Here is a 15837-nt window from a genome sequence, read left to right on the forward strand (position 1 = left end):
GAGAAGCGCAAGTAGCGTAAGGAGCCCGAGGGGAGAGGGGACGGCGGCGGAGGGGTGCGGACCCGGCGGGGTTCGGTCTCGGGGGGTGAAGGGGAGGATTTGTGACCTTTCTCAGCTGGATAGGGAAGGAGGAGAAGAGGGCTGGGGCTCGGCGGCCGTGGGAGCCGGAGTAAGTCCCTGAGTGAGGACGGGCTCAGGTTGCAGCGCGGAGCCGTCCCCGCTCGGTGCCGGCTGGGCTGAGCTAAAAATACCGTGGCCGCCCGAGTCGGGAGCGGAGGGCGGCGGTGGGGACGGGGCAGAGCCGACCACGCGGTGGGAGAGAGCCCGCTGGACGAGCAGCTCCTGCAAGCAGGGCGAGGAGAGTGGGGCTGCACTGCGGTCAGCTGGGGAGGGCAGGGAGCAGCCTGGGGGCCGCGGGTGGGCACGCACCTGTCCGCCCGCAGCCGCCCCAGCAGCGGTGTGCAGGGTCGGGTGCGAGAAAATCGGGTGCCTACGGTCAATAAGAAGCCTTAGCAGCGTCTATTGAAAGATCCTAAAACTTCCTTCGTGTGCCTGTGTGGTGTTTACTGTTTGCAACTGTGTTTGATTTTAACCTGGAAAGGGGGCTGTCACCCACTAGCCAAAAAGCAAAATCACGAATAGTGCTTGGAAAACTGAAATGCAAACCAGTGTACTTTTAAAACAAAAGCAACTGAAGGTTCATAGTACACGAGCATTGCACTGTGTGCTAAACGAAGACGTTGAGTTGGTAAAAACATTTCCAAAGATTATCGGAGCTCTGTGATCTGTGATAAGAGCAAAAAAACATGGACTCTTGAAGGTAAGCAGCTCTCTAATGCCCGGGGGTCTTTGCTTTGGTGCAATATGAAACTTCCTTACTGCACCTTTATGCAGGGTGACAGCCTGTGCTAACAGCAGCACGCTGATAGTGGTAAAGGAAAGGAGCACCTCTGGGGAAGGCGTGACCACTTTTTGTTTCCAAGCCACTATCAAACAGATTGCTGGAGGCTTAGCTTGCTTTGCTCATTTATTCACTTATTTATTTAAAATATTGCCACAGACTTAATATTATTTTGAGCAATTTTTTTTCTTTTTTTTTTTCTTTTTGCCTTCTTGTTTCATTTTGCTTTTATTTGGCATTGCTGAAACTTGAGCAAATATTTGAAGTAGTGCACGAGGAGAGACAGGTCATGGTGAAATTGGAGCTCATGTTCCAAGATCGGTAAAGCTTTGTATGAGGTTCTGTGTGCCTTCTGCAGCAGGTCAAATATGAGAAAACTTCATGGTGCTGAAGTATGCTCTAAACCTTGCTGTCTATAGCACTTGAAAATGAAGTGGGCATTGGGTCTTCTAATTCAATAGCATTCCCATCATTTGTACTGCCTTATTTGCTACTTAACCCTGTGTGCATTTAATTTGCTTGCACTGAAAGTTTCAGTGTTCACTGGAGTTTTTAATAAGCATAGATTATGTAGTCCAAATCACCTTATTTGCAGGATTTTTCCAAGATGTTTAATGTTTTTGGAGCAGATCTTTTAGCAATAGTACCGCATGAGAACTTGCGCTTATCATTTATGAACCCTTTGGGAACACTCCCATGTATCTTCTCAGTGTTCTAAATTCATGGAATCACAGAATCGTTTGAGTTGGAAGAGACCCCAAAAGGCCATCTAGCCCAACTCCCCTGTAGTGAATAGGGATGCATACAGCTCCATCAGGTTGCTCAGAGTCCCATGCAGCCTGAGCTTGAGTGATTGCAGGGATGGGGCACCACCTCTCCAGGCAACCTGTTTCTGTGCTTTGCTACCCTTATAAAAAATGTTTTTTATATGCAGTCTAAATCTCCTCTCTTTTAGTTTAAAACCATTTATCCTTGTCCTGTCACAACAGACTCTGCTGAAGAATCTGTTCCCTTGTTTCGCATAGCCCCATTTTTAGATATGGAAAGGCCATTCAGGTCTCTCTGGAGCCTTCTCTTTTCCAGGGCCCCACTTCTAGAGCCTGTCTAGGTCTCTTTGAATGGCTTCCTTCCCTTGGGCATGTCAACTGCACCACGCAGCTTGGTGTCATCTGCAAACTTGCTGAGGGTGCACACAATCCCACTGTTGATGTCATTGATGAAGATAACAAAGAGCCTTGGACCCAGTACTGACCGCTGAGGGACACCACTCATCCCTCATTCAGAGTAGCAGTGATTCCTAGAAGTGAAGGGATGGCTGTTCAACTCAGAGAAATAATGGGCAAGGTTTTATCAACACCTAAATAAAACCTTATGTTGAAATTTCTGCTTCTTATTACTGGAGTAATGCTGCAAAGCTGTGTGTGTGGCAGGTTCATTTTAAGAAGCTGGCTAATAATAATAAATTGTACTTGGCTTATTTAATGAACTCAATGGGATATATTTCTTATGCAAGATTTTCTTCTCCTGCTGTACACTTCCTCCTGACCTGACTGAAAATAGAGCAGTTAATGAACTGTGTAATCTCTTCAAAGGCTACCATGCCATGTGGAAGAAGTTAACCACACTGGGCTGTCCCACAGGGCACGTTTGAGCCCTTCAGACCTGCAGCTGCAGAGTACAGCAGACCCATAAGTGCTGAGCTGTGCGCTGCAGCCCCTGCCTATCAGTGGATATCTCATCATTTCTCCGTGAACCCAAGTGATAGTGACCATATGGTGGCAACGTGAACCCCAGCATGTGGTCAAAAACCACACTGCAGCCACTTTCTGTACTTTACTTGTCCTGGAGGAACTTGCTCCTATTCATCACCACTGCTGTCATGCCATGTGCTACCTGCTCAAATGTAGTTGATGCTTCAGATCTTCATTTCCTAGAGGAAAAGTACAGCTTTGTGCCACTGTCAAAATGTATAGATTCATTAACCCGTTGTCTACTCTCTGTGATTCAGATAAAGCTGAGGTTACAAGGCCTGCTTACACAGCTTTTTCTTCTTTCAAAAGCATTGAGGCTTCAACGAGCAATCAGACTGTATGTAAACCAGTAGTCACTGCTCCTGAAATTTGAGATTCTTAGCAGAGTTTTTAAAAATAAAAAAAGATGCTTTAAAATGTCATCCACTTTAATGAAATTTCTTAAGTCAAGAAAGGTGAGCTGTCTTCCATGATGTACAAAACAATAGCCAAGCAGCCACCAAAACACAGATTTCTCTTAGGAAATCTATTGAGAATTAAATTAGGACTGGCATTGGTCGTGTGTGCAGCACTCCAAAATCCAGAAGCAGAACTGAGTCTCAGAAAGTAATGCTGGATGAAATGGAAAGGACCCTGAAATCTGGAAGCTTCAAATCAACTGACTGATACTCTGGTATCTGAGCAATGTTGCTTTTTGTATGGATGAAGAAATCAGTAGTAGAGGTTGGGGCTATGAGCTAAATACAGGAGGAGGGTAGGGAGTGGAAAGAGGAAAGTTGTAGAGGGTGAATTACTGGTACAGTGCTGGGGGAAAAGAGCAGATGGCATCTCTGTCTGAGAGCGTGTGTGCGAATGGCAGCAAATTGCTGTTGAAGTAACGTCTGGGTTACAATATCTAGTTTGTGGGCACCAGTTTGTTTGTTTGTTTGCTTGTTTATTTAATGCTCACTAATCCTTATGCTTATGGGACTGGGTGGGGGGCACACCAACTTCTTAGGCTACCCCCCAAGTCAGGTCTATCCCAAATCATGTTGCATCAAGTATATGTTACTGTGTGCTTTGTGATGTTATTGTACATTGCCAAAGTTTTCTTTGCTGAGGTATGCTTCTATAAGATTTTTTGTGTGTGTTTTGGGGGCCGATGGGGAGATTGAAGCAAGAATTTGTGAGATTGAAAGACATTTAAATGTTCATTTATGCCTTGGTAAATGCTAACTGATTTGCTGTCACTTCAGATTTACTGTTTCTTGGTCTGCAGAAATAGGAGTTGCTGCAGGCCATTACTCTGCATGAAGGAGATCTGCCTGCAGGAGCTATGCAAAACAGTACAAGCAGTGTTAAAGACTGTTTTCTATTTGAAGTATACTAACAATGGCTACATCTTTTCCTTGTTTTTCAGAATTGGTCTGGAAGTCTAATTGCAGCATCTTTAACTGGTGCTTTTGGGTCATCTTTTCTTTATGGTTACAATCTCTCTGTGGTGAACGCACCTGCAGTGGTAAGTTACTGACACAACTGGAGTTAAGTACCAGTAGAGGGCAACCTTGTCTATCTAATGTGCTCTTTCCAGCGTCCCGCTCTTACATCCTGCTGATACGGTGGAAGAGGTTAAATCTTCTATGTTAACCTTTCTGTGCTTGAACAACTGTTTCTGGTGTTTGTGAGGTTTTCAACTAAGTTCAGTATTGGTCAGGAAAACAAATGCTGCTGTCGAGATGAGGAGTTGTGCAGGGTTTCTTTTACAAAAAACTTCCCAAAACAAAGAATAATGCTAAATCTTGCGCAGTTTTGAGTGATAAAGCATTTTTAATAGCCTGTCTTTCTGACTAGAGAATATTTGGTAGCTGTAGGTGCATATTCAGCAGCTTTCGTTCATTCAGTTCTGGAGGCTGACACATTTCATTCCCACAGTTCCGCTACTATAAATGTCTCCTGCTGCCACTTAAATAATGGACCACTTCTGCATTTCTTTGGTTCTGATTTTGAAACTGCTGTGTCGACAATTTGTTGCAATGTATGGATTATGTCTGATGAGAAGAGTACTGTAAAATCAGTGTACAGTATTTGAGGGATTTCATTAATATATCAGCTATCACATGGAAATCTGAATGCTTTGTTTTCGTACTGGTAGCCTCCAGAGACACTTAATTCAATCAAGCAGCACATTAAGCAATTCAGTAGAGTTGCAAGAAACATTTTTTTTTAAATAAGTAACTAGTAATTTTTTTTCAGTGAGTTGTTGATACTCTGTTCTTAAAAATTTCCTTTTCAAAATTCAGTTCCTTCTTTTATGGAAATCTGTTATTAGAATGTGTGGCTAAGCTTCACCTGAGCAGCTCAGTCACATGAAAGATGGATACAATACTCATGCAAGTAATGGAAGAAGAAATTATGAAATTTACATTTTGCATTCATGTTGTATTTGATAAAGTGACGATGTGAAGGATTAGAAATTGCCTCACCCTGTAGGAAGCTTTCGTTGTTCCCTTGACAACTTCTGGGAATTTTCCTGAAGCTCCTGGTACCATTTGTACCAATAACACTGGTTTAGACAGATTAGATGTTTATTCTAGTATGGCATGTCTGTGCATCACCTCACCCTGCAATCTTCAGGAGATAAGTATGGCTTAGACAGAATCAGCAGGAAGCTGAAATTCTGTGAACAATGGTATTGATTGTAGCGGTGATAGGCATCTTTCCTGCACTGAGTCAGTGCTGTCAGAGGAGAAGCGTGAATTGTCTGACTTCTATACTTTTAAGTGCAGCATGAAAAATGGACTATCTGGTAATCAAAGCTCTCCTGCCACTTTCTGCTCGGGTAAAAGAAATAAAGGGTGATCAGAAATGCTGTTTGCCAGTGCTCAGATTGTTAGATTTGAGCCCTGTTATTGATTATAGTGGTGATCAGACAAGAATGAAGTTGGGGTGGCTGGAGTTGCAACTATACTATGAAGAATGCTAAATTTCAAGTATCATGGATAGTAGTACTTCCAGTATTGTCTGTTTTCCTTGAAATCTTTATCTGTGGCTATTGGACAGAAAGTTGGCATCATGTTGGTTGTTCTGGTCATGCTGTTGATAGGTATGCATTAAATCTGCCCTTTTCCAGAGTGGTGTTGCAGTATTTGAGAATTTAGTATCTTCCTTATTTGTGTCAGACTGTGCAGTAGATGGGGCCCAGGAATAATCCTCTTTATACACTCCAGTGAAAAAGAATACGTAGTTGTGTGGTTCAAGAGCAGAATACTACTAGTGTGGCCCCTGGTCCTCTCTGTAACTCCCAGGTCAAGCTGTGTCATCCATTTGTCTGGGACAGGCCACCTTCCTGTCACCATCCTGCACTGGCCAGGCTGAAGAGAAGAGTCTGAGATTTGCTCACAGCCAAGGTGAGGAGGAATGAGCTGTACCAACACTGTGATTCCTGCAGCACCAGAATTGGAACCTTTGCACCATATGTCTTCACCTGTGTGGCTGTGTGTCACCAAATGAGGTGAAGTTGGGAGTGATATGAGGTAACTGAGGGGAATGGCTTTTGCCTGTAAATAAACAGCGCTCTTCCAAGAGATCATAATGGGAGTGCATTAACTCCTAAAAGTTGTAAGTTGAATTTAATTTATAAACTTGGTAAATCAAGTAATGTGATTTGGTTGTGCGCAGCTTACAGCCAAAATTGTGGAGGGCATCTGTGTAGGATTCTGAATATCTTTTGCTCCTATTTACTTCAGTACAATTCCTGTTGACCAACTTTAGAGAAATTGCTGTAATAATGCTTTTAGGGGTATTTAGAAAGTGCTTGATAATGACTGTTGACAAAAGTATGAGAAGTTTCCAGGAAACAGGATTTGAACACATTGTCACGATCACTGAATTGTACAGGGGAAGTTCATTTAAGGCTGAAACTATGAACTCTGTGTGCAAACCCTTGTGTATGTCTTCTTTCTTTGCTGAAAGTTGGCTAGCTCATCAAACCACAGGGAAATGCCCTTGCAGTTCTCAGCTGAGAACTTTACCACAAGCCATTTCATAAGGTCCGGTACTTGATCTGACTTGCTGCAAGGGGAAACAAACTGCACCAGATCTGCCCAATGCAAAGTTGTCTGTACTGACTACTCAGTCCCCCACCTTCCTGTGGGAAGGAATAATGACCCATTGCAGGTGTGCTTTCCCCCTGCCAATCACTTCTTGTCTTCTTCCTGCTGGAAGCTGTGTTTCTGCATTCTTTTTAGAGCTGGCACGGGGGTAGCTGCAGAAATGTACAGCTGACTTTCAGCCAGTTGGATAACTGTGCGTGACCCTCAAAACTCTGTGCCAGGTCATTTTTCTTCTTGAAAGACCATCTCTTATCTCCCCTTGATGTAAGTTATTTAAAGTTAGACAAGAAAAATCACCATATATGTGTGCGTGTATACATGTGCTTATATATGCTTTAACTCTGTACTGGTGCAGCCTTACCTTGAGTACTGTGTGCAGGTTTTGGCATTACGATATAAAAAGAACATAAAATGATTAGATAGAATCCAAAGGAGGGCTACCATAATGGGAAAAGTTCTAGAGGGCGAAACATGCAAGAAGAGGTTGAAGTCCCTCAGAGCAGGGCAGCTGAGGGGAGGCCTCATGGCAGCTACAGCTCCTCACAGTGGAGAGGCAACGCTGGGCTCTGCTATGACAGGGACAGGGCCCGAGGGAACGGTATGGAGCTGTGTCAGGAGAGGGGCAGCTGGGGGTTAGGGAAAGGGTCTGCACCAGAGGATGGTTGGTTGGGCACTGGTATAGGATATGCATAATGGATTTGTTGAATCAGATTTGTTTTTTGCTTTTGGTTTTCTTTTCCACGTGCAATACCTCAAAACCTGTATGTTAATACTTTCCCACTTAGTGTCAGTGGAAATCTAGGCACAAAAAAAAAAAAAAAAGCATGATGGCATGTTTGTCTCTTATTCTTAAATGTTGTAGTTTATACTTTATTTTCTTGAATATTTACACTTGCCTAATGTCTCATTATGAATAAGAAAATAGTGCTGAGAAAATTAGTCATGACAAGGGGAAAAAATTTACATACTATTTTTAGTTATTAGAATTAGCAAGAAATGCTAATAGTGTTCTAAAAATGCTTTCTCTTAGTATTCGTCACTATCAAAAATGAATCTCAAATAAACTAGATATCAAAATCTAAATATAATCTGAGTACTGATATGAGAGATAGAATTTATTACTTGATTTAGTGATGAATTTATTTGGATATTCACAATGAAATATAGTTTGCTGCAAATTTAACCATGTGCAATTGGACATTTTTTCATCTAATAATTTGTTTCTGTTTGTATGGGAACATATAAAATGGAATGGAAATAATGAGGTATGATTGTCTTTCTTTTAAAAGTCAGGGTACAATAATCCAGCCAGAAATTTAATAGAATGAAGACAGTACACGGTATGTTCATCCCTCACCTCTCTAATGTACTTGGCATGTGCAGAGATTCTGTTTCAAGCTAAATAAAGCCCTCAGGTTGAATAGCTCGTGCACACCAGGCTCGAATACCTAAGGTTGGAAGTTCCTAGCCTAAACAGGGAGAGCTTGGTGGAAGTCTTATCCTTCTGAGTTACCCCAAGATACTTTAGTGGCTGTGTCATGCCTGATGAAATCTGAGAGGAGCCTGATGAGACTTTGAGATACTGTAGAGCTTGTGAGAGATCGTATCACACAGGTGTGCAGAACTGTTCTGCAGGAGTGATCATGTGGTACCTCATGCTTTCTGGAATACCATAACCCCAGTGGCATCAGACCTTTTCTTGGTTTCTAAATGAGAGAGGAATAAAAGTGAAGAAGTTTGATGAAAAAGAAATCAAATACACAATGTCTGTGCAGGTGATACAAAGATTATGTAAAAAATGTCCTACTGGGGATATGAAGCCTTTACATTTTAGAAAGATGAGAAAATTAGGCATAACTGAACATTAGAGTAAGAGTAGTTGTTAAAGCCACCTAGCAGAAAATGACAACTGTGCTCATATGAGGAAAGCAGAAAAATAATATAAACTCTGGCTAAAACTGTGAGCTGGTCATGGGGTCTAAGTATTTTCAAAAGGGAGAAAAGACTTCCAGAGAGCTGAGGATATAAGGCTGATAGATCAAGCTGAAAAATGATGTTCCAGAAATACAAGGACAGAACAAGAAAACTGAATTTATGTTTTGGAATGGAAAAGTCTCTGAAGGTTCCATGTCAGAATGCTTTTTATAGAGGATGTATGGGATACATTTTAAAATCAGTAGGGATGTGGAATAAAATTAGTCATAATTTTCTATCCAACTGACAAAATGCCTTGCATAAGACTGAAACAAAATACCCAAAAATACAGGTTACATATCACTTCTTATAAATAACATGAATAACAGAGAAATTGAATGAACTAATGTGAAGGAAAAAGTGATTTTGAGGGACAGACTTGGAAGATACAAGTTAAGAATTAGATATTTGCACTTGACAAACTAGCAGAAACTGTTTGATACTTCTTCCATTACTGAAAATAAATTGCATGTTTAGCTGCCTGTACTTCATTCAAAAAATATCCTATGCAAATGTGAAGGTAAGAAGCTATAAAACAAAAATTAGCGGAGCTCAGTTATGTGCAGAAATATGCCAAGTGTTCTGTTGTTAATTTTGTACTGGCAACTTAAATCATAACATACCGTCTTTAGAGAAGTTTTTCTTTTATGTCTCTCTTCTATTCATATTGCTAATGTTTTCTTTCCACAATGAACTTAAAAGTATGTATGCTTTGACTGATTGAGTTAGTCTGTAGTACAGTTGCATCTATAGGTGGGTCCCCATTTTTTGGAGGAGGAAGGTAAAAATGCAAAAGTGGTTCCTGCAAGCAAGCTGCTGTTTATTCATCCAATTGCTGTGAGCTGCATCCTTAAAGAGGAATTTTTATATGTACAATTATGCATTTTCTTTCAGTATATCAAGAAGTTCTACAATGAAACTTGGGAACGAAGATATGGCTTCTCTGTGGATGAAAGCACCCTGACTCTCCTCTGGTCTGTAACTGTTTCCATTTTTGCCATCGGTGGCCTTGTGGGCGCAATTATTGTTACCCCGATTGTGAAGTTCTTTGGACGGTAAGTGCATTGGAAAACTACTGATTTCTAAAGCACTTTCTAACCTAGCTTATCTAAAGATCTTTACTTGTATTTTATCTTTTAAAACCCTGTTCATCTCTACCAGAATGTGAAGTTATGAAATCTTATCTCTAAGAGTCGTGAATTTCAAAGAGTAAAATTAATACCTTTTCATCTGACCATACTGTGCTATATTTGAGTCAATATAAACAATTTGCCCAGAATTGATATCATGTTGAGGTGTCATAAATGTTGAATAAGCAAGTGTGCAAAAAGAAAAAACAAAACAAAACAAAACAAAAAAATAGGAAATATTTTAGGAAAGATTGACAGATTCTTGTCCCACAAGTCTCCTGGGTATTTTAAAGCTACACAAATAAAACATATTTCATTTATATCTCAACAACTTTCGTTATTACACGGTAGTAAAACTTTGTTCTTTTTTTTTTTCATCTCCTTGTGTGAACTTAAAATATGGTTTGAAGAAACAGACTACAGTGAAGTTTTTATTTCTTCTTCCACTTTCTTGGTGACACATTCACCACTCTGTTCAACAAAGTATTTGATCAAATCCTGACCATAGAAAATATTAATATTTTACAAATGTTTATGCTAGTGTACTTTGCATTTTTTGCAGTAGGTAATAGCTAGATATTTCTAGCTATTTCTAGCTAGATATTTCTACCATCTTCTAAAGAGTTCTAAAATTGATTAATAATTTCTCTATATTTGGAAGGAGTTGGATTAAAAAAAACTATAACATGCATCTTAACTACTAATTTGGCTTTTCCTTAATTATAAAATTTCGATTAATTAATTCTCAAATAAGAAATTACAAATTATAAGTGATTAAAAATAATTTTATAATCTCTGCTTGATTGAATCACCAAAGAAATTCATCCAAGAGGATCAAATATAAGTCTCCATCTTCACTGTTCTTACTTGTGTTCTACATTTTCACTATTTCTACCACATACTTTGCATGGTACTCTGATCCTATATATCATCCCTCTAAACTCCCCTGCTCTCAAATCATCTACTTAGATTTTTTTTCTTGGTTTTGGATTTTTTTTCCAACTCTTCTACATTCTTTTTCTTCTTTTTACTTCAAACAATGCAATTTCACATTTTTCCATTTTGTGCTTACAAGAAGTCACTATACTCTACTTTGTAAATCTGTTATACGCTTTTCATTAACATATTTTGTCCTGCCAATTCAACATTTGATTTTGTGTTCTTTTTTTCATAGTCACTTTTTTTTTTTTCTGATTGTTGGCAATTCCTACTGCCTATCCATCAATTTGCCTTTTAACGCATTTATTGAATATATGAATGTCTCCTTGAGTCAGACTGTTTAATTTTCTGGAATTGCCACTGAATCATCTCTACTTTAATGAATTAAGTAAAAATGAATTCAAAGAAGACTTGTTTTTAGTGAAGAATAGAACAGGTTTGTGTGAAAGTTTGTTAGGTGGTGGCTGATGCCAATCATAAGCATACCTCTTTGGTGTGAGCATATTGTATTTCTGGAGTAGAGTTCTAAATCTTTGGAAGCTCTATCCCTGTTTATTATATTTATCCCTATTTAGTCATGAAAACAGCGCTCTCATCGATACAGTGTAAGAGTACTTGATTGGAGATTGGAAGCAACTGTATCTCTCAGAGACATTGGGTTGGCTGCTCATCAAAATGTGGTTCTTGAGTTTTCTGATCACATTGCAGTGTATTTGTCTGGTTTAGGAAGCCAGCCTGACATATCAGTACAGTAATTGAAGAGCACACTGTGAAGTGTTGACACAACAATAAAATACTTACTTTGTTAAAAGGTTCAAGTGTAGGTTGAAGAATTTTGTGTATGATGAAAGTGTGCTCTATTTATACTGACATCAAATAATGTATTAAGGGAATCAAAAGCATTAGTAATGTGAGACTTTTAAAAGAGAACTCTTGCCTCATGTAGCTGTAAGATTAATAACATAATTTTCAGAATACTGGATTTCTAAGCACTGCTATATTTCAAGAGATTTTCAGTGCAAGGTTTTCAAAGGGCCTTCATTGACATGAGGAGAAGTCCTATGTTCAAACAAAGCAATTAAAGTAATTTATCTAGATTGTCTTGGTAACTAGAATAGTGATCAGTATTCATTCTGTTACTGGCACTGACTGTTATTTAAACACCTAGATTTCTTCCTATACTTTTTATATAATGTATCGCATCTGCCCCCTAAGATGAGCTTCTAGAATCTTTATTGCTAATGAATTTTGAGACAGTGATAATTGTTTGAGGATACTTTAATTCAATAATTTTTATAGTTGTGCGTTTCATGCAAAAAGGTTATTAATTCAAATCCCTATTTAAAAAAAAATAATTAATTTTTGCAGCAGTGGAGGTCGTGTCGTTGGTTGGATTTTGTTCTGGCTTCTGGATTTCTCCATTATCATGAGGGCAAATGACAACTTCGAAATCACAAGAGAGATGAAATTTTGGAAAAAAAACAAATGCTGATGAGGAGATTCTCAAGTCTTTTATATATATATGTAATTTTATATATATATACATATATATATATATATAAAATAAATAAGTATATATATATATAAATAATCTGATGGGCACATAGCTCATCTTTTATTAATATTTCCAACCGAGTATAAAATTAGAAATTACATTTCTACAGCAGAACAGATATCCAATCTTAAGAGAGAACCAAATTTTGGTACTCAGTTGTAAAGCATATTGTTTCTCTTAGAATATAGCTGCTGGTGGAAAAAATGCTCTGTGCTCAGACAACCAAACATTTTTTGATTGCTTCTTTCTTTTATAATGTTTTGTTTCTTTGGACTGGAAAAAGTTCTGAATTATTTGAACAGAAAGGGGAACAAAGACATTTACATTTAAATGAACACTTGTCTAGTATTTGTAGTGCAATATGTGACACAGAGACAGTTTGTCGTGAATTATGTAGATAAATGTATTTAAATACCCTGTTTATTTATTTATTTATTTATTTATTTGTCTCATTTGGGTCATTTTAACAAACAATGACTGTCTGCATTCCTGTACGTCAGGATAGTGCAGTACATGGTGTGCACATCAGTCCAGGTTCCTTTTCCTAGATCTGACATGCTTTGCAAGTTAGCTTTAGATTGAGTTCAGTGTGCTCCCTATTTGCCTGCTTACCTAGTTACAAAAATAGGGATACTAAAACCTTCAGCAAGACTGAAATGAAATGTGCTATGTGAGAGCTTGGTGGGCTATTTACACTTTACTAAGTTTCATGTACCATTTGAGAATTGCTTCATCAGTTTGTTGCTTTGGATGCTAAATGTATGATTAGGTTGACCAATGAATCAGTATGTGTCTTTTATTATCATGAGTTAGCATGAAGTTTGTGCACTTACACTTTGTAAGTATGTGAGCATCTATCTGACCAGATTGGCTGGAGTTTCCCAAGTGGAAGTATCTGGTACAGTGTTCTATGAAATGTTGTTTCATTATGTTGCTTATATTGCACTTCTTTGGATAAGGAACTGGCTAGAGGGCCGTGCCCAACGGGTAGTGGTTAATGGAGTTAAGTCCAGCTGGTGACCTGTTATGAGTGGTGTCCCCCAGGGGTCAGTACTGGGGCCCATCTTGTTTAATATATTTATTGATGACCTAGATGAGGGGATTGAGTGCACCCTCAGTAAGTTTGCAGATGACACCAAGTTGGAAGGTGGTGTGGATCTGCCTGAGGGTAGGGAGGCCCTACAGAGGGATCTAGATAAGCTGGATCACTGGGCTGAGGTGAATGGGATGACGTTCAACAAGGCCAAGTGCGGGGTCCTGTACTTTGGCCACAATAACCCCATGCAGTATTATAGGCTTGGGGAAGAGTGGCTAGATGATTGTGAAGAAGAGCGAGCCCTGGGGGTGCTGGTTGATGCTTGGCTGAACATGAGCTGACAATGTGCCCGGGTGGCCAAGAGGGCCAACGGCATCCTGGCCTGCATTAGAAATAGCGTGGCCAGCAGGAGCAGGGAGGTGATCATCCCCCTCTACTCAGCACTGGTGAGGCCTCACCTTGAGTACTGTGTTCAGTTTTGGGCCCCTCACTACAGGAAAGGCGTTGAGGCCCTGGAGCGTGTTCAGAGAAGGGCAATGAAACTGGTGAGGGGTCTGGAGCACAAGTCTTATGAGGAGCGGCTGAGGGAGTTGGGTTTGTTTAGTCTGGAGAAGAGGAAGCTCAGGGGAGACCTCATTGCACTCTACAACTTCCTGAAGGAAGGTTGGGGTGAAGAGGGGTTTGGCCTCTTCTCCCAGGCGATGGACAGGACCCAGGAAAATGGCCACAAGTTGTATCAGAGGAGGTTTAGGTTAGACACGAGGAAAAACTTTTCTCTCAGAGTGGTCAGGCATTGGAATGGCCTGCCCAGAGAGTTTGTGGAGTCACCATCCCTGGAAGTGTTCAAGAGGCCTCTGGACAAGGAGATGCGAGATATGATTTAGTAGCTTGTGGTAGCAATGGTAATGAGAAGACGGTTGACTAGATGATCTTATAGGTCTTTTCCAACCTTGTGATTCTGTGATTCTATTCTATGATCTATGATTAGAGTTATATAAGCAGTATAAACAAGGTATTTGATGTGTTCCTTTTTTTTGTGCCTTGTTTCTAGGGTAATACGGTTTTGCCCTGTGTGATCAGGAGAGCATGGATAATTTATGATCATAGCAATTCTGAATATAACATGACCTGATTGAAACTAAATCAGGACAGTATGTGAAGTCTGGAAAGTTTTGCTGTGTTCTTTTTCCTAGGAGATATGATGAGTGGTTACCACTGCTGGTAGCTGTGGTGGGCTGCTCCAAGTGGCAGCCAAGGCCCTCTGAGTTGCTCATCACAACCCAAATTGCAAACAGGGAAACATAAGTGAGAATACACACAGGTTATATACAGGAAGGGAAATGACTTTCAAGTTACTAACATGGGCGAGCCAGACTTAACTTGAGGAGTTTAATTTAATTTGTTGGTTAAAATAAATAATTAATTACTGATCTAGTAGTAGGGAAAGAAGGAAGGCAAAAATTGAAAAAAACCTTTCCTCCTACTTTCCCAGACTGAATGTCACTCCAGAATCCACTCCTCACCCTTGATATCACCATGGGTCACTTCAGTGATCAGGGAGTCAGAGTCTATGCAGAGCAGCTTAATTTTGCCCATGCTTGCTTTTTTTCTGTGCTCCAGCATGCTGCTCAGAATAAGTGGTCACTGGCTAATTTTTTAGAGAAGGATGCATGTTTTGTAAGCTCTTTTATTTGTTTTTATTTTTTGTTGAAAAATATAACAATAATAACTTCAGATAAATGTATAGCACTCATTTGAGTTGACTCATTTCATTTTTGACATCATTTATTATCATACAAATTATATTACCCTCTAAGGTTATATCCATTTAAACATAACAAAATCAGCACTCTTGACAACTGCATTATATAAACACAAATTTAAAATTAACTGTTTTTCTTTCACTGTTTGATTTCAAACAATCTTATTCAAACAACGTTCCAACAGTCTTAAAAGAAAAAAATTATGGGAAATATGGAAAAGTAATTTAAATATAAGTATTCAGAATACTTCCTCTTAAAAATGCACTAATCTATTGTAACCAATTAGGTGATGGCTCAATGGTGGAGATGATGAAATGCTACATATTTTCTTTAATAAAGTGTTTTGTTCTGCAGAAGTTATGAGACTCGCGAGTCACTGCTCTATGAATGAGTCCTCAAATTTGAGCAGAAGATTCAGTAAAATGAAAACTCCAAGAAATACATCCATTGGCATAGTGTAAATGAGAAATGGGGAGCTTCTGGAATTTTTAAAATATATTTTCATGTATTTCTTTTTGCTTTCTTTTTTTTCATTTAATAATGCAAATATTTTTTCATAAAGAACTGCTTTTTTTCAGTTTGGCTACTATACAGTGAAATAACTCTCAAAATTTGGAAAAAAAAAAAAAAGATTTTAAAAACCAAAGAATTTTAGGTTAACTTCTAGACTTTAGGGAAGAGATTGTTATTTTTCACC

General features: G+C 39.3%; 1 long non-coding RNA gene across 3 annotated transcripts; it reads left to right on the plus strand.

The window, feature by feature from the left end:
* LOC104910831 lies at window positions 1-10076 on the plus strand. 3 transcript variants are annotated; one of them, XR_793459.3, is made up of 3 exons: window positions 1-16; window positions 4052-4150; window positions 9612-10076. It is a non-coding gene; the product is annotated as an uncharacterized LOC104910831 (long non-coding RNA). The 3 variants fall into 3 exon arrangements; XR_793460.3 differs by lacking the exon at window positions 1-16 and adding an exon at window positions 36-54; XR_793461.3 differs by lacking the exon at window positions 1-16 and adding an exon at window positions 802-820.
* Window positions 10077-15837: the final 5761 nt, after the last annotated feature.

The sequence above is a fragment of the Meleagris gallopavo genome, chromosome 4 (genome assembly GCF_000146605.3).
Source record: "Meleagris gallopavo isolate NT-WF06-2002-E0010 breed Aviagen turkey brand Nicholas breeding stock chromosome 4, Turkey_5.1, whole genome shotgun sequence".
NCBI classification, from domain to species: domain Eukaryota; kingdom Metazoa; phylum Chordata; class Aves; order Galliformes; family Phasianidae; genus Meleagris; species Meleagris gallopavo.